Below are 19,788 nucleotides of genomic sequence, written 5' to 3'. Positions count from 1 at the left end.
GGTTTTATGGACACCTAAAACGTGTGGATAGCAGTTTAGCAATTCCAGCCCTGCACTAATCTCTCCATGGAATCCCTTGTTTCCCTAGCACAGGTATTTTACTTCTTGGGTTATTTTTTAACGTGCCCATGTAGAACTCTACATCTGTAGGGATGGGTTGCAGGTACATTTTGTATGTCTGGAGGATTTCTTTATCTTAATGCTTCTCATCAGTCCTTAAAAATGCACAAAATGACCTGGAATTGTATTTTTTTTTCAGGCTCTTTGACTCAGTGGTTGGGAAAGATCTTTTGTACACAGAATTTCTTCCATCGTTTTATTTTTCAGCATGACCTGTAATGGCACTTTAATTTTAAAACATGGCTGTGTCTCGATCAGCTTGTTTTTACCTCAGCAAAGTTAATATTAAGGGCTGCAGTTAGTAATAAAAATTTCTTGGAGGAAACCAGGCTGTAACCTTGAACTGGTGAGTGCTGATGGGTGCTCAGATAAGGAGTAATTTCGGAGAACGAGCTCCTGCAAACTGAGCCTTCCGTCCATAATCATTGTTCCTGTCTTTAATTTCCTTTTACATGACCTTCCCTGGTCGTTTGGGTGTCATCCCTGTAAGAGTTGTCCACATAAAAGATAATAATTTAACGCCATTGGAATGAGAAGAGAGAAATTGCCTCGTTCTGGATGTGCTGGACTTGTCATCACCAGGTTTGCAGTATTTTCATGGGCACAAAGGACAGGTGTAGCTGAGAGGAAGGAACTCTTCATCAAAACTTGTTTTCATTTCGTAGAATCGTGGAATGGTTTGGGTTGGAAGGACCTTAAAGATCATCCAGTCCCACCCCTGACATGGGCAGGGACACCTTCCACTATCCCAGGCCTGAAGTAACAAAATATTTTGTTTTTTCTTTGGTTAGTTTATGCTTTTGGTCTATAAAGGTGATTTTTTTTTTTTTTTCGTAGTGGAGCTAAAGGGAACATACATTAGGAAAGTACCAAACTGATAATTTGGGACCAAATACTGTGGTCAGATACAGTTTGTTGACTAAACTGGCTTTAGTTGAACTGATTTTTTCACTTCTGCTTGCAAGTTTGAGCTCATTGTGATGTTTTCTGCTGCAGAATTCCAGAACTGGGCAGTGCTGAGGTCCAGCAAACTCCCAGAAATATCTTAAATCAAATCTGATGGATTTATAAAAGCAAAAATTCTTGAGCTGCTCCTGGAGTTAGCAGTTTTTAGCAGCCCTGAGTGCAGGTTCTTTCTGGCTGTGCTTGGTTTTTTGGTTATTTCTGGTTGCTCTTGTGGGGTTGAGTTTGTGTTTGTAGGACTCTGCTCAGGTGCTTCCGCTGCCCTTTGGTGGGGATGGAGAAGCAGCTGCTGCCTTGAGTGCTTCAGCCTCTTCTCTGCTCATTTTTGGAGAGGGATCCTTTTCCAGGGATGGCTGCCGAAGCAGATAACCCCAAATTGCTCATTCTTTTGTTTCTTGGGAAGAAAGCTGTGAAGCTGAGGTGCAGGGTGTTGAGCACAGCCTGAGGTTTGCTCTCAGCTCTGGAATGGTACCAGAGCCAATCCAGAGTTCTGCAAAGCTTCTGCAACATCATTTAAAAAGGTCTTTTTTTTTTAATATATCTGCAGATACTAAGAATGAAATGATCATTGTAGTTTGCAGCACTTGAGACTTGAGAACTCCCTCATATAATCATAGAATTATTTAGGTTGGAAGAGCCCTCCAAGATTGGATCCAGCCATTCCCAGCACTGACCGTGTGCCCAAGTGCCACATCAACATGGCTTTAAATCCCTCCAGGGAGGGGGACTGCAGCCCTCCCCTGGGCAGCTCTTTCCAGGAAGGAATTTTTCTCTCCCCAAAGCTGTGCTGGTTGAATATTTAAGAAGGAGCCTGTACAGTGCAATCCTGACAACTTCCAATCTGCCCCAGATGCATAAACTCTGAGTAGTGGCGCTGCCAGCTTGAAAGAGGGAACAGTTACTCAGAAAGAAAAGCAAAAAGGTCTTTATGGAATTCCAGAACAGCTGGGGTTAGATGGGACATCTGGAGATCATCCAGCTCCAGCCCCTCTGCTAAACCAGGCTCAGCTAAAAGAGGTTGGTTTTCCTCAAAATCTGTTTTTATGTTTTTAGCAGTCAGAATCCCAGGATGGTTTGGGTTGGAAGGGATCTTTAAGATCGTCTCGTTCCAACCCCTTCCTCCATCCCAGATTGCTCCAAGCCTCCTCCAGTCTGGCCTTGGACACTTCCAGGGATGGGGATAATTCTGAGAAGATTAAAACAGTGAAAAAAGCTTAGTTCTGAGAGAAAAAAAACCCTCAATAAAAACCAAATAACCCCCCCCCCAATAAAACAAACCAAACCAACAAAAAAACTCTCTCCAAAACTATATTTTGAATTAATGATTTTTTGTTGGCATTTGATGGAGATCTTCACATGATCATCACTGAGATACTGCTTGGAGCACACAGAATTAATAAAAAAGGGTTTTAAAGACACCAACTTGGAGTTACCTGGAGGCTGAATTGTCACAATATTTTAATTTCAATGTATGTCCCATTACCTGGGTTGTTTATAAGAGTGAGCATTGATTGCTTTGCATCCACAGCATCAGTGCTGATCAAATACTCTATAAAATTGTCACTGCCAGTTTTTCCTTCTGGAAACAGAGACTGAAATACAGAGGAATGGATTTAAGTTCACCCTGCTGTACTGGCAGGTGGGGAAATGAAACTCTTGCCCTCTGATTTTTAATTTAAGAACAGAAAAGTTCCTGTTTCTGTTTCTGGATTGATTTAATTCTTAATCACAGTTGCATTGGAATGCACAGGGGCAGAGTGACATCAGGTACAGCTGATATTTAATGTGCGTTCCTCCATCCACCGTGGTTTTCATGTATGTAGTGATTCAAAGTAATTTTGGGACAAAATTTAGGAAAAATAAGGATCTGAGATGGTGGGAGAGAGGTGTAGAAAATTCTAATTTTTATTTATTTTCACCCTCTGATTCTCCTGAACACATTTAATCCACAGAGTTCTCTGCCCTGCTTTCATTTATTAGGAATGGTTTTCATTTGTAAATGTCATGTGGCTTTTTCTGTGACAATGCAGATCAAATGTTCAGCAGCTCTTTCCAGTCCTGGACCTTCAAATAATCAGATTAAGTTAATTTGTTCCTGCCTTAGATCTCTCTGCAGGCATGTGGCGCTTGCATGGCTGGGTTTTGTTGCATGCTGAGGGCTTGGCTCTTTTTATTTTTTATATTTTTAATATTTCTACATAAAAAAATAGGCTCCATAGCTCTAAAAAAGAAAAAAGAAAAACCCAACCAAAACCTGTGTAGTTTATTTAAAGCAGGGAAAAGTTGTGCTAACAAGAATCACTCAAAACTATTAAATAAGGAGTGTTTGTGACTTGATTATTTGACATAATTTTTGTTCCTCATGAAGCTTTAAAGGAGTTTTGGGGCCAGCACCAACGATTTTGGAAAGGAGGATCCCCTTGAACTTTGGCTCTTAAGCCTGAAGTGATGTTTGAGACCTGTGCCAAATGTGGGCACTGGTGTAAAATGTAAATAATTTTTCCTATATAAATAGATCAATGTTTTGGGGAGAGAGGAGTAGGGCAGAGTGGAGGCAAGGTTTTATGGTAACAACTTTTATTGATTCCCTGCCATGGAATTCCAGAGTGCTCCCATTAGCCATGAGCACCAGTGGGAATGGTTTCCAAATAAATGGGGATCCAGCCTCCCTTGGCACTGTGCCGAGATGCTTCTGATCTGATAGTGTGCATAAGCAGATCATTAATTTTTTAAAAAATTAATATTTAGGCAAGTGGGTAAGGTTCTAGATGTAATTTCTCTTTTGAATCTAAATTTCCTTGCCATTATGGGTTTATGACTGTCTAAACCTCAGTGATAAGATAATACAAATTATTAACTCACTCTATTTAACTTATTCTCTTAGATGTTTTTATTCCTTTTTATCCAGAGTTTTTTTTTAATACCAAGGCAATCTTTGAATTGCTTACAAGAGTAATTATGAATTTCTGAGCATTCCAAGGCTTTTTTTTTTTTTTTTTTTTATATCTGGAAATATTAGAAATCATTTTACTGCAGACATCCCGAGGAAAATAGCAGCACGATTGTATCTCCCATTCCTCGTGCTGTGGGTGCATCTTAATTTAAAAAAATCCATCAACATCTTAAAAGAAAGAAATATTCCACCAGAAAAGAAGAAGATTCTCAAGAGGCCTCTACTCCAGTTGCAGTTCCCAGTGTGCTTTGATGAATCAGGTTCTCAAGCCATAATTTGGGATTTTGTCACCTTTGACTGTGTCCACCCTCAGCTCAAACTCTTCTTGCCTTGATTTGCTCCTTTTTGGTTCTTTCCCTTGATGACACATCACAAATCTTATTTTTAAAGCTTGTGTGGACCAAAATAAAGTTCTCTTACCTCCTGCACTCCATCCTTGAGGGAATAAGCTGCAGGTGAGAAGGTGGAAGAGCTCATTTCGTGGCTCAGCTCCCCTTGTCCAGTTGTTTTTATATTATAAATTATACCTTTGGAATGATAGGAATTATAAAATTGGAATTATAAGCTGATTTTCTGCTCCTTTCCCATTTCCTTGTTGGTGTCCAAAGGTGAGTATCAAGCCAAGTGGGACATGGAAGGAGAAGACTCCTCCATCATTATCCCAGATCCCTGAGCTGCAGAGCCTCGTGCTCTTCCTTCAGGGTTCTTGGTTTCCTGGTGAGGCAGGGCTTGGGGTTTATCCCTATGGAAATGGCAGATTCTACCCTGAGTTTGGTCCCAATTCCTTCTCTGACTTCCTGAGGGAGGAATAAACGTTCAGGGAGAACCTCTCTGTCTTCTACCTCCTCACCCGCTGTCCCATCAAACCTTTTTTAGCCTGCAGGAAGAGGATTCTATCAGCCTTCCATGTTTTCTTGCCAGATCCTTCATTTTTCCCGATTTTATTTCCATTTTTCAACAATTCTTGCATTTCTGTATCGTCCTGATTTATCAGTCTTGCTCTGAGAACATCTCAGGAGCAGGAGATGAGCTTTTCTTGGGGTTTTACCATCTCTGGCACTCAACTTGTGATAAATTTTTTAGCTTTTTTACATCTAAATACGTCTGCAAATAGAGAGGGGAATAAAAGCCTTGGCACAATTATTCCTCCCCTAAATATTAGACAGAAAAAACCTAAATTATACTCAGGGAATAGGAGGATAAAAGTGATTCCTCTCACGGAGCTCAGAACACCCTGAGTGTACCCGTGCTTGCACCCCTTACCAGTTATTTTGTACAATTTTATACCATTATCCTGAGCCTCCAACTACAAGGGTGGATCTTTGTCTTCAGATTTCTCTTCTGTTGTGCAAAAAATGCATTTAAAATATTGTTGTCACTTTGAGCAGTTTGGGAATGTTTGTGTTAAGGCTTTGGAATTTTTGGGGGAGCTGAATAAAGAGTTCAGTCCAATATTCAGGGGTTTTGATACTCCCTGTTATATTAAAAACAAACAAAAAATCCCTATAAAAGTATCAATATCTGGCTTTGGTCCCAATGAATTCGAGGATAGATTTGTAGTTAAGTAGTAAATTAAATATAGACATAAATAAAAAGGTATAAATACATTTATATCTAATCACACGCACAGAGGTGTAAAATTTTATACTCAGAGTGAGGAAAAAATCCACCCGTGTGCCTAAAGCACATAAAAAAATCCACCTGTGTTTGCTTTCCAGCTACATTTCGGTGGAATTAAGAATTCCAAATCCCTGCCTGCATTTTTTATGTCACTTGACCACAGCTCCATTACTGAGTTGTAATTTAATTTGGGTATCCTGAACAGTAAATACTTCCATGGTTCCTTGAAAATCTACTTGTTTGCTACTAGAATATTGATTTGGGAATAAAAATGTGTTGGCTAGAATATTTCTCTGGTTTTTAGAGTAGTGTAGACTTTGGCAGAAGTAAAAGCACTGAAAGGTGACACCCCCACAGCTCCCTGACAAGGAAAAAAATCACACATAATAAGGTTGAATAGGTAGATTCCGCTCTGAGAATTGGTCATTGATTTTATCTCAATTTTTGAGGTTTTTTTCTGTGTTGTTTTTAAGTCTTCATTGACACAGCAGCTCTGTTTCACATGGAGCACGGACCGTGTGCATTTTGGTCTTTTTGTTACAGACTTAGAAAAATGAGAATTCATGTTTCTCTGAAGGTTGTGAACCCTCCCAGCTTAAATTTCAGGGTTTAACCAGGTTTTAACCCAGTTAAAACTGCTGGGTCTGTTTTTTTCTTAATTGACTCCAGTTAAATTTCAGGAGATAAGAGGTTTTTCTCCATATTTAAGTAAGATTATTGCTCACTCTGTGTTCGAGGTTAAGCTTTCACAGAAGCAAACAAGACTCTCAGGAATTTTAGTTTCTAGGAGCTGAATTTATGCACCTGTGGTGATGTTCCACATAACAGAGGTTCACTCTCCCAGCTTTCCTCTGGAATGTCTGGGAGCTGGAAGTCACTGGCAGGAATAACAGCTGTGCTTCTCCCATGGTTTCCTTGTCAGGATCTCAGTGCCCAAACACATTTTAACTTGGGCATGGAAAATACAGCCCTGTCCACCTGGAAACTGAGGCTGGAATGGGAGTGGAATGAGGCAGGTGCCTGATAGAGCTCCATGGAATAAAGGGAGGAGTGAAAAATGGACATTGGCAGGGACTGGCTGGGTTTAGATTTTATCTGTGTTTAAAATCAGGGCTGGAGCGCCTCTGCCATGGAGAGAACTGGGAGAGCTGGGGGTGCTCACCTGGAGAGGAGAAGCTCCAGGGAGAGCTGCGAGCCCCTTGCAGGGCCTAAAGGGGCTCCAGGAGAGCTGCAGAGGGACTGGGGCCAAGGCATGGAGGGCCAGGAGCCAGGGAATGGCTTCCCAGTGCCAGAGGGCAGGGCTGGGTGGGAGATTGGCAATTGGGAATTGCTGGCTGGGAGGGTGGGCAGGGGCTGGAATGGAATTCCCAGAGCAGCTGGGGCTGCCCCTGGATCCCTGGCAGTGTCCAAGGCCGGGTTGGACATTGGGGCTGGAGCAGCCTGGGACAGTGGGAGGTGTCCTTGCCCGTGGCAGGGGTGGGATGGGATGATCCTTAAGCTGCCTTCCAACCCAAACCCTTCAGTGATTCCGTGATTCCAAATGCAACAAAGAGTATTTTCCTGTATATAAATAATTTTTCCATCATTTTGAGTGGTCACAATTGCTACAGAATAAGGTTTATTACAAGAAAAGTGGGGTTTTTATTGGAAAACCAGATTTTTGAGCCTCTCCATCCGTGGGTATCCCTGTTAAATAAGGGCAGAGTGTCAGGTGAACTTGAATAGCTGAGTTAGCACGCTGATAGATGTGATATCTTGCAGATGCTAGCAAGGCAATTAAATGTAATTATAGCTATATGTGAAATATGTAATGTAATTTCTTGTTTCCTGCGCTGCAAAAATTTTTTTTTTTTCTTTTGAAATTTGTTTTTGAAATATCTTAACCTCCATTGTATTTGTTACTCCTCTAAACCTAAAATTTTATAAAAGGAGTCTTTCTTTAGAGTGGGGTAGAAGGGAGCTTGAAGATCATCCAATTCCACCCCTGCCATGGACAGGGACACCTTCCATGATCCCAGGTTGCTCCAAGCCCTGTCCGACCTGGCCCTGGACTCTTCCAGGGATCCAGGGGCAGCCACAGCTGCTCTGTGCCAGGGCCTTCCCACCCTCACAGGGAAGAATTCCTTCAATCCCAGGTGTTTTTCCCATTTCATTGCGGAGCCACATCTTGTTTAATAACCTGAAACCTCAGCAGGGTGTCGTGTACTCTGTGTTATAAAGGATGAATAAACATTTTATTAGATCCTTTCCTCTATTTATGATCAGTCATGTTTTGTTCTGCAGATTTTTCTTCTTCCCTTTTAAAGGACAGAGCAAAGTTGTAACTTTTCTATCATTTCCAAATTAATCTAATTTGAACAATTCTTTGCTCTTCTCAATTTCATGCAAATACCAGTGCCATTAGTTGTGCAAATAGTTGGTATGTCTCTCCACGTTTAGAAAATTAAGCATTAATTCTCACTGTGGGCTAGAACAGGCTGTATTGCATGACAAATAGATTGGAGGCATGCAGGAAAAAAAAAACCAACACTTCACAAATCCAGCAGAGAGCTTTGCTTTCGAGCACTCTCAATGTTGGGCAGTACAAAAAAACATTGTATAAAATTGACATGTTTTAGCAACTCCCAAAAGACGGGGTTTTTTTGTTTCTTTTCCCCATTATTATAGAAATACATGGCAGCTTGTATTTTCCTGAAGCATCCTATTGACTGGGATGAAACCTCTTTTTTAGAAAGCACTTTTAAGTGTTTGCTTTCCCTTCCAGACGCTCTCACCCACAACATAAAAATGTTCCTGTTAACATAATAGCATTCCTTTGGAAATTGCACGGGTTGTGGATTCTCCAGGTGCTGTACAGACAGCCTCAGACTCCTGGCAAGCATCACTGAGAGCCTGAAAAAGGAAAAGGAAAGAAATCTTTCCTGAGGCTGCACGAGGAGCTGAACTGAGGGCACAGCTCATCCTCCTGCATGGATGGCGCTCCCTCAATTTTAGGGTCGTTTTGCTGGAGATGCGGGAAGGGCACCATGGGTTTCATGGATGGGGAACCTTCCACGATACCAAGTTGCTCCAAGCCCCAATGTCCAGCCTGGCCTTGGACACTGCCAGGGATCCAGGGGCAGCCACAGCTGCTCTGGGAATTCCATTCCAGCCCCTGCCCACCCTCCCAGCCAGCAATTCCCAATTCCCAATCTCCCACCCAGCCCTGCCCTCTGGCACTGGGAAGCCATTCCCTGGCTCCTGTCCCTCCATGCCTTGGCCCCAGTCCCTCTGCAGCTCTCCTGGAGCCCCTTTAGGCCCTGCAAGGGGCTCTCAGCTCTCCCTGGGTCCTTCCCTTCTCCAGGGGAACATTCCCAGCTCTCCCGGAGTGGAAGTGGAAGGGAGAAGCCCTGGGAGCCACCAGTGGTGGTTTTGTTTGCTAAACCTGGAACATGGAATCACTGTCCCTTTCTTCCATGTGCTTCTCAGCACTTTTGCTCTTCTTCAAGCTGGAAATTGCTCTTTTTGCTGCCTGAATTTCTGTGTTCAGGACAGTGAGGCTGATGGATGGAAATTCACTGAGCAGACACTTGCTCAAGCCATTGGATCCAATCTGGTTTGTGGCTCAGCAGTATTTAAATTCCTCATTAACTCTTCTTTTCCCTGCTGATGAGATTCTTTGTTTTGCTTTACACCTTGAGTTCCATTGAACATCAGCTCCTCACCCCCTTTAGCTGTTGCCACAAACAAGAAGAGGCAGCTCTACACAAAGACCTTGAAGCTGTGGGTGTTGATTTGTTATCCCCATAGAAATTCTCATCTTGAGTGTGGTAAAAAAAGCTGGCAAGGTTGATTTTAAACTTTTCCGGGCTGTGTAAAAGCAGCATCACAGCAGCTGAGAGGGGCTGAAATTTGGGACTCAAATCAGGGTTTTTGTCAGACACCACAAGAAATAAAGTAGTTCTTTGGAGTTTCCTCCTTGTGATCTCAAATAACTGACACATGACAGATTTCAGTGTTGTTAATTGTTTGATAATAATGTTATGTTGTTAAAAGACTGTTTAGTGCTCCAAGGAATCTGGAGTCTGAGGTAGCTTGAAGGTGAAAGTGTGGATGTTTGCAGAGGTAATACAAACATCTCAACTTTTTTGGGTTTTGCTGAGAGATCGGCTTCGCTGATAACTTGTGGCAATGAGTTCTGCAGGTTAATTATGCATTTAATTGGTTTCAAATTTGTTGCTTTTCAATTTCACTGTTCACTGAATATTTCCTCGGTCTTGTATTATGAGAAGGAGTAAATAGGAGAGCCTGGCTCACCTTCTCCGAACATTTAATTATTTTGTGTACCTCTCTCCTGTACACAGAGCTCTTCTCAGGGGTTTAGTCTTTATGTATCTCCAGCTTCTTTCTTTTCTCTGCAGTGACCAGAATACAAATATAAATAAAAATAAATAAAAATATACAGGGAGTGACCAGAGCTCTGGGAGGATCTGAATTTTATTTATATTAAATATTGTGATCTCAGTGTGGTGCTGTCTTCTCCTTCCCCTTTTCTTCATAAATCTCCTGCTTTTATTTTGCTGTCTTAACACACGGGACGTGTTTTCCTTGGCTTCTTGCAGGAATATCAAATTTTTCTCTGGGGCTTTACAGTCAGAACAAAAAAGCTTCACCTGGCTGGTGCAGACTTTTGCTTCCAAGTTATTTTCTACTCATCCTCATTGGATCCATCCCTGGAATTGTCCAAGGCTGGGTTGGACGGGGCTTGGAGCAGCCTGGGATAGTGGAGGGTGTCCCTGCCCATGTGGTTTGGGGTGGCACTGGAACATCTTCAAGGTCCCTTCCAACCCAAACCCTTCTGGGATATTACCTGCCATGATCTCCTCTGGTTGTTCTTTTTTTTGGATTCAATTTTTTTGAATCAATTTTTTGATTTCAATCCAGTAATTTTTATGAAGCCTTTGAGCATTTTATTGGCCTTCATTATTACTTGCTTGACATTTTTCTGTGCATAAGATGCTATTAAATTATTTTTGAATATCCTGTTGGACAGCTGGTTTATTTTTCCAAGTGTGACAAAAATTTACACTAAAATGTATAAACATTTTAGTACAACCACATAGAACCATGTTTTTGGAGCAGTCCCTGCAGTGTTAAACCCTTTAAATGTTGTTTCAGCAAATGTTCGTGACGAGGATGTCAGAGCATGGAATAGAAATGTCAGCATCAGTCCCTCTCTTCATTGTATTTCCTGCCTCCAATTACTTAATTATATTCATAAGTTTGAGAGTTTGTTTAGTTGCCCAGTCCCAAATTCCTGGCACACTCAGCCATCTGAACAGGGCAAGGGCTTTTAAAAAAATTGATTATTTTGATTTCTTTTTCTGCTATGATTTTTACAAAACTCAAGTGTTTGTTTCCCCACCTGTCTTGCATTAAACCTCCTTTTTCCATCCAGTTTGAATATTTTCAGTGCTTAGAATATTACTTATTTCTGTTAGAATAACACAAACACCAGCAGAGCTTGAAGTATAATTATGTTAAACACTGCACAGATGTGTAGTGAGTTCCAGGCTCTGCCCTGGAGACTCTGCAATCAAATGAGAAGAGAAATAAAAGTGCAGTGAGTGGAAGTTGGACACAGAAATTCAATGACACGTGTTATAGGATTATATAAAAGGAAGATGCTCACCAATAATCGATGCATAAATCAATCCCAGCCCCTTTCAGAGCTGCTCTACTCAAGGTAGTAATCGTCTGGTGCTTTTATTTCAGAGTAAGTTGTTAAATCTTTAAAGAAAATGCTGAAAGACCAGTGTTGTAATTTAGTAATTAAAATACAAAGAGCATTAAATCGTGCTGTGTTCTCCCACTTTCCCAAGGCTTTGCTGGATCTTGGTTTGTAGGTAGTAATTTAAAGAGTTATGGTAACTATGTAGTATTAACTCAGGATTTTCACACTTAGTTAAATATTTTATGGCTATAAAGTGAAGAACTACAAACCGTCCTATTAATTGTTTGAATTGAGTTTTCAGAGTGCTGGAAAAAATGAAACAGAGCTAAAAACTGACTTATTAATTGAGATAAATTTTGTTTCGTTTGATATATCTGGCACATGAGTTAGCTGTAAATATTTTCTTTACCATGTGAATTTTTTGTGTGTCTCGATGCCAAAAGGTCTTTGGACGAAGTTGTAGCATTCCAGAAGTTCACCAAAAGTATCTTCCCTTGGCAATGCTGAGGTTGATCCCCACATTTCACTGTTAAGTCAAATATTCTGTTTAAAGATGAATTTGTTTCCAAGTTACGTCTTCAGTCTTAAATTGTCTGCTGGTTACAGTTCTTTCATTCTCAAGCTGAGCAGGAAAATCTCTGTTTGGGATTAATGGGAAATAAAATGGCTGCATAATTTGGGACAGAATCAATGAGTTTTGATGGTTTGTTTATTAGAAGAGTTCAGTTTAACAAGCTCAAAATTCCAAAAAACACAGATAAAATACCTGTAAGGCAATAGATTATCTGTATTTTTAAGTGCCTTTTTGAACACCCAAAAATGAAGGTTCTGCTTGTGTTGTAGCTTTCAAATTGAGAAACACCTGATGTAGTTCCAAGTGACGCAGTTCTGTGTCTTAAGCAGAAATCAATCCCTTGAATAGCTGAGCAGCAATAAATGTCCTTTTATTTGGTATTCCAAAGTGGATTTGCCTCCTTGGGCATCATAACTTTCTGCCTTTAGTGGGAATTGGTTCCCAGGATAACAGATTGAGCAACCTCTTCCAATGAGGCAACTTGTGCTGGGAGGAAATGATACCAATTCATGCAGGGTTTTGATCATTTGATAGAAGAAGTGGGATATTCACAGATGGAAAATAACTGTGGAGAACGGCCCCTGATGCTGAGAGGCCTCTAATAAACAGAAAATACAGGAGGTTTTCAATGGGATTCCAAATGAGATTGGCTTTGAAGTGGCTTCAATGAGGTGGTGAGTTTTTGTTGCTGATATTAATGCAGCGGCCCTAAGAATTATGTCACTGTTTATGTGCAGCCCATTGAATCTTCACTTTACAAACCATGAGAATTGGGGCTTTTAAAATGATAATAATACAACACTGGTGACAAACGATGCTGGGTTTTGGACAAAAGAATGAAGAGTTCTGGGTGGAAAGCTGAAATTTCAAAATTTTCTCTGAATATTTGGATGTGAGGCAACTGAGGTGCAAATTTCTTCTCTCTGGCTTGGTTTTGCAGTGGTGAACTTCTGAAAGGGAGGTGCTTCCTTATATTTTACTTTGCTTTACATCATGTTTTGTTTAAAAATGCTTCAAATATTGGCTGACTGTGCTTAGCCATAACTTTTCTTTACCCTTCTGTTGTTTAATCCAGGAATTTAAAAGTATTTCTGCAAAATCATCATTAATATCAATTCTGAGCACGGTAAAAAATGGCAAAAATATTTATGATTTGCTACAACAGCAACAAAGATGGAAGTAGAACAGAGTCCTAAATCAGTTTGCTGGCAGTTTTTTTCCTGAACTTTACAAGATAATGGTCCTTTTGCTCTGTTTTATAGAGAGAAATTCACTCTGGCTCATGGAGCAGTCGCTGCTTCTTTCAGTTTAGTGGAAAACTACATGTTTGACATATGACTGAAACATCAGAAGCTGTCAGCAACGGTTAGAGACAATATTTGAATTGCTACAAATACCTGGCAGCAGTACAGATAGTCTTTAAAATGTTTGATCTCCTTGGACTGTGTTGGCTGCCTGAAAAGCATGGGTAGAGTTTCAGGAATAAGTCATGCCTTTCTTTCATTCCCAGTGACATGCAGAGATGTAATTCAGATTTGTTTAGCATCTCTTTTTCCCTTGAACCACGGTTGGATGGGAACACAAGGCTTTTCTAAAGCCTGTTGCTAATGAATAGAATAGTCATGAGTGTATTTCAATTTTTATTTTCAAGGGAATAAAGTCTTCAGAGTCTGTTGTTTTTAAGCTGAGCAAACCAGATGGTTCATTCAGAGTTTGGTGAGAAGTGGCGGCTTTTCTTTAGTGCTGACACTGTTCAAGGCCAGGCTGGACAGGGCTGGGAGCAGCCTGGGCTGGTGGAAGGTGTCCCCACCCATGGCAGGGGTTGGAATGAGATGATCTTGAAGGTCCCTTCCAACCCAAACCAGTCTGGGATTCTAATTTCTTATTTCTGGCAACATGGTACAAACATGTGGTTTTTCTGCCCCTCATTTTGCGATAGGATCATAAAATAAATCAGGCTGGAAGGAACCCGGGGTCCTCTCGGGTGAGTGGTGACTCAGAACTTCCCTCCTGCTGCTTCTCCTCTGGGATCCCTCTGCCTCCACGGAGTCTGGGGGACCTTGGAGATTGAGAAGGCTCAGCAGAGCTTTTCTGTCTCCATGCTGGGAAGGTTTCAAACGCAGCTGGATACGGCCTTGGGGTGCCAGCTGTGGCCTCTACAACTGCCCCTGTTGGAGCAGAAACCTCTGGGATCTCTCTGGCTGTGTCTGCTCTCCCTAAATCATCCACCTCCTTCTCTGGCTGTCCCACCTTCTGGAGGGGCTGCCCAGGGAGGTTTGGAGTCCCTGTCCCTGGAGGTGTCCAAGGAGTTCCTGGAGGTGGCACTCAGGGCTCTGGGCTGGGGACAAGGTGGGCATCGGGCACAGCTTGGCCTTGGTGATCTTGGAGGGCTTTTCCAACCTCAGTCATTCTGGCATTTTCCTTGTTCAGCTTTTTTGTTCTGGCATAATAATGGCATTTTTATTCAGCTTTTTACTGGGGCAACAACATCAATGAATTTCTGCCTTGAAGGAGAGCGACGTTCCTGTGGATTTTCCTGTGCATATTCCCGTGATTCACATTAGGATTGGAATCTGTAATTCTTTTGCTTGGCATTTGTACATTTGTTTTTTTCTCCTTTGGTCCATAACGAGATTCAGTAAATGAAGCTTCTTGTCACATGTTCTGTTCTAGATCCTTACTTGTTCATAAATTCAATTTTTTAATTTTCTCCATTAGCCTCTTCCTCTCAATGTGATCTTTTTTATCTGCTCGACTCACTCTTTTAGGACTTCATTATTTTTAGAAAATGTACTGTAGCACATTTAGTGGTAATTACAAAAGCTTGTTTTAATTACACTTGTCAAAGACTCCGTTTTATGATGCATTATTGGTGCTGCCGTTTCGAATTCCTAACAATTCTCCACCTTTATAAGTGGAAACGAACATCCCTCTTTTCAAGTGATGTGTCCACATGATTTTTTTGTGCTTCGGGATGATTTTGTGCATAGTGATGATTTAAAAAGGAATTCTTTGAGGGGGAAGGGAGCAGCATATGTTCCCAAGAATATCCATAAGTTACTGGTGTTGCCTCTTCAGAATGATGGGGGTATTTATATGCTGAAATAGAAGGTTAAAAATTAAAACGTCCATTAAATGTGGAAATTGGGAATTATTTTTCTTGGGACACTCCATGCAGTGGAAGAAGAGAGTAGTTTTGCTGATTGTAATAATTTATGCAAATAATGAAGCTTTATCTGATTTTATCAACGTGCAAACGTGGATGCACAGGGCTATACCTGGGTGAGGGGGAGAGGAATCCAGTGGATGTCAGATCCCTGGAAACATCCAAGGTCAGGCTGGACAGGGCTCTGAGCAGCCTGGTGGAGTTGAAGATGTCTCTGCTTGTGCAGGGCTTTGGGAGATGATCCTTAAGGACCCCTCCAGCCCAAACCTTGATTTTATGAAATGCTGAATAATTGTTTTATGTGGCACTCACAGCCTGGACCCGAGTGATCCTGATGTCAGTGAGCTGTGGGATTCACACCCAGCCCTAACGCCTGGATGTGCTCATCCAGCAAACCTCAGGTTGGAAAAGACACGGAAAACCTCCAGCAACGTGGTAGAGGAAGATCATGTTTTGAGATCTCTCTTGTGCTGGTGCATCCCACTCATCCTGAGCTGCCAGCAGATCTCCTGTGGGATGGTGGAGCTCGTGGAGCTGCCACCACTTTCTTTAGCCCTTTAATCCATGAATTTTTCCTTCAGGCTCGCCCCAAGGCCTGCAGATATTCCATGTGAGCTTTCCCTCATTGCTGTGATCAGGATTTCATTTGGAAAATCTCCTTCACTCATAAACCTGATGTGACAGGAGCTCTTCCAGCCCCCAACCCTCAGTGCCAGGTCTGGAATCCTTGGATGTGCCTTGGGAGGTCACCAGTCCCTTGGTGTCCACCTACCCCATCCCCTGATGTTTGGTGAGATGATGTTGCAGTGGGGATACCGCAACACGCATATATCAAACCAGGAGTCCCGTGGAAAGGAAATATATATGGACAGACAGATTCTTGCTAGATGTTTCAGAGATGTTTATTTCTCCAGCCGCATGGCCGGAGCTCTGCCCAGGAACTGTTCCAGTCACGGGACCAAGGGTCCTTCTGCCCGCGCAGGGAACACAAACCAACCCATGGGAACGAGGCTGAGCAGGGGCAGGGAAGCCCCGTGTCTGTGCCCTCAGGGCCCCTCTCCCAGGGCTACACGGCGGGGGAGAGACCCCAACACCTCACCCGTTTTATTTTAATAAAAGGAGAATGAAAACAACTGGATAAACATAACAAGAACAGTTTCAAAACAAAACAAGCCACCCTCCTGAGTCTTTAAATGTCCAATCAGATTCTCTGGAACATCTTAGGGCTGACAGAAGGGAGACAGAATTCTCTGAGCATGCTTTGTGGGGAAACTGAGGCAGGAGAGGGTTTAACTTCTTCCCTCCCCCTTTTCATCCCCCACTCGGCATTGGAAAGGGATTTTTGGGGAAACAACTGGCAAAAGCATGGTTTTGTGAGGGAAACCATGGATGAAAAAACGGATTGGGAATACACCGGGGGTAATAGGACATAGGGTAAAAGGGAAAGGTGGGATTAGGAAAGGGAGACTGTAGGGGGGTTTTACAATAGAGATACTGTCTAACATGACTACGATTTTTTGCATATATACTGCCTTTTACAGGAACACCATCAGGCCCAGTGACCTGCGATGCTTGTAACCCTTTTCTACCTCGTATAATTTTAAATTCCACCACCTCTCCATCTCCCAAGCTTGGGATGCATTTTTCAGGGTTATTCTTTTTAATAGCAGTTCTATGCACGAATATGTCTTGCTGGTTGTCACACCTTGTTATAAAACCATAATTTTGCTAAACATTATACCATTTTACTATCCCTAAGGTCTTAGTTACTATGATCTTTTTCCGAGTGGCTGCTGTTTTCTGTCTCGCTGCGTCTTTGCTCTCTCCTTCAGTCGCTCCCGTGTTGGAATTGTCGGGGCTGCTGGTGCCTGCGCGCTCTTCCCGGGGTCGCGTTCGGGGCTGCGCGGGCCGGGCCGGGCCGCGCCGCTCAGTTCTCCGTGCGTCGCCTCCTCTGGTCGCAGCTTCGCTGCCGATGCCGGGCGCTGCATCCACGTCTCGGCCAGGCCCCCGAGCGACGACCCCCCCGCGCCCTGCTCCAGCGCGCGTCTCGGCTGGGCGCGGCTCCGTTCCACCGCCATCGCCGCCCGCCGCCGCCCGCGCGCCGCCCCTCTCAGTCGGGTGTTCACGGGGCTCGCTCCACCACGCGCTGCGCAGGGCCGGGCAGGCACTGCCGGGTCCTGCCGCGCCTCGCTCCGCCACCGACACTGCGGCTCGCGTGGCTCCGCCCGCGCGCGGGAACTGCCTCGCTGCTGCTCGGAGAGCGCTCGGCGCACGTGGCCTGGGCCGCACGGTCCCTGCGCCAGGCTTCCCTTCGCCAAGACACAGCTGACATTGCTCAACAGTCTCGGTAACTAAATAATATTCACGAAAATATTCTTCCATCGGCATATATTTTGACTCAAATATTAACTGTGTCCAAACGGTTTTCCAAAAGCCCTTGGTAAGAATTAAATCCCAAGAAACATAGAAAAAGTTCTTAAACAACCATGCCAGGAAGTGTTTCAGTTCTTTCTGAGCTTGAATCAAGCTAAAATTTACAAATCGTTGTTCAAGAATCATTTTAAGATAAATGTCCATATGCGGCTCGGAGAGCCAAGAGTCTTCCCACGGTTCCTCCATAGTTTAGATATGGAATAGCAAAGCAAAACCAAGAAGAGGAATCCAAAGTTTCCAGGGTTTACTCACACAAATCAGTCGCTTAGGGATCGGGGATCGTTCTGCTTACAAATCTCCACCATTTGTTGCAGTGGGGATACTGCAGCACGCATATATCAAACCAGGAGTCCCGTGGAAAGGAAATATATATGGACAGACAGATTCTTGCTAGATGTTTCAGAGGTGTTTATTTCTCCAGCCGCATGGCCGGAGCTCTGCCCAGGAACTGTTCCAGTCACGGGACCAAGGGTCCTTCTGCCCGCGCAGGGAACACAAACCAACCCATGGGAACGAGGCTGAGCAGGGGCAGGGAAGCCCCGTGTCTGTGCCCTCAGGGCCCCTCTCCCAGGGCTACACGGCAGGGGAGGGACCCCAACAAGATGACCCTGAAGCAAGACCTTCAGAGGACTTTCAACTGGCTGATGTTAATTTATAAATTCAAACTGGACTCTTGTTTTGAAGCAGATCATTCTTTTCCCAGAGAAACGCAAACTGGAGCCATCTCAGCAGTTCCACTGTAAATTTTTGGGATGTTAATGAATTTGGAGCTTGGAGTCAGTGCTGAGGGGCAGCTCTAAACCTGGGACTGCCGAAGGCTTCAGGAGCTGAGTCTGAAATCTACCTAAAAACCTACATTAAACCACCTGATAATGATTTTTCTTTTTCATCAGCTCCTTGAGTAACAACAATTTATGACCACACACACCTGGAATCTTGTTGCATCCAGCTGACCAGATTCCTTTATTTACTTTTAAAATTTAATTATTAGACATGACTTTTCAGCCAGCTGCTTGTTTGCTCTGTTCTGCCTCACAGAGGACAAAAATAAATGTGTTTTCGTTGTGTTCAGTGTGAGCAGGGCTTGGCTTTGTCAAAGATGCAGCCAGGCGATTCCTGGAATTTCTTTGTAGGGAAGATACCCATTTTTCCCGTGATGGCAACTCCTACCAGTGCGGTGCCAAATCCAGGTGCTACTTTTGAAAACAAAACCCAGGCTGGCCTTTAAATCTTGGTTCAACTTCCTTGTGATTGTGAAGAACCTGTATTTAATATTCGTGCTCTCTGTTGGGTATTAAATTTGGGGGGTTTTGGGAACCAAAGGTGGCCTTTTGAAGCTGCTGTTTAAAAAACACCCAAGCAAAGGTTTTGCTTATCAGAGTTTCTTCGTGAAGAAGCAGTACACCTCAAGTGCAGCATTCAGCTAATTGAAAACATGGCTATTCTTAATTATTTTTTTGCAGCTCATTGACATTCACAGGGATCTCGTTGCTGCAGCCCCATAAATATAATATCACCTTTTATTTTGGCTCTCAGTTCTCCTCTACTGGCATATTTATAGTCTCCTGTATAAATGAATAATTTTATTTATTATTTATTCATTTGCACTTTGCTGTGTCTGCGTTACTGTACAAGTGTCGGGGTGGAAGAAACTCTTTTTTGCTGAGTTTCTTACTTGCCAACCAAGTTTTCCAGTTACTTCCACAATACAGGGAAGCAAACATTTGGATAACCATATTATTTAGTATTTTTGTAATACAGTATTTCTCCTTTATCAGTGCTGGATCAGGGCAATGAGCAGAGTCACTGAGAGCAGTAAAACCCAGCTGGTTTGATGATTAATTATTTTGAGGGGGACAGGGAACCAAACCCAAAAATCAACCCAAAAACCAAAAAACTTCCCAGGTTAAATCAAACTTTCCAGGGCAAAATCTTCCTTTCAGATGGATAACCTTGGAACAAATGTTACTGCATTCCCTGATCAGAGCAAGACAGAGGAGAAGGATTTAAGCTCAGCTTAAATTCTGGAGGATAAGGACGGGTTTTGTCTCTTCTGTCCTTGCTGTGCCCTTCATCTGTTGAGTTTTACACCCTGAAAAGCTCTGCCCTCATGAATCGTCAGAAATGGGGTGAGTGCATTCAGTCAGGAGGTTCTTCCCTGGGTTTGATTCCATCCCATTGCCTTTCCAAAGTCAGTTTTAGTTCCAGGTCATGGACAGATTCATGGGAAACACAGTTGGATTGTA

The 19,788-nt window shown here is 42.8% G+C and overlaps 1 protein-coding gene across 3 annotated transcripts in view; it reads left to right on the top strand.

Annotated features, from left to right (window-relative positions):
* Positions 1-19,788, top strand: part of CHCHD3 (coiled-coil-helix-coiled-coil-helix domain containing 3) — a 128,441-nt gene that overhangs the window by 54,188 nt on the left and 54,465 nt on the right. The window lies entirely within an intron of this gene.

The sequence above is a fragment of the Corvus moneduloides genome, chromosome 4, assembly GCF_009650955.1.
Source record: "Corvus moneduloides isolate bCorMon1 chromosome 4, bCorMon1.pri, whole genome shotgun sequence".
Taxonomy (NCBI): domain Eukaryota; kingdom Metazoa; phylum Chordata; class Aves; order Passeriformes; family Corvidae; genus Corvus; species Corvus moneduloides.
Note: the sequence above shows the minus strand (reverse complement) of the source record. Positions and strands in the feature narration are given on the sequence as shown.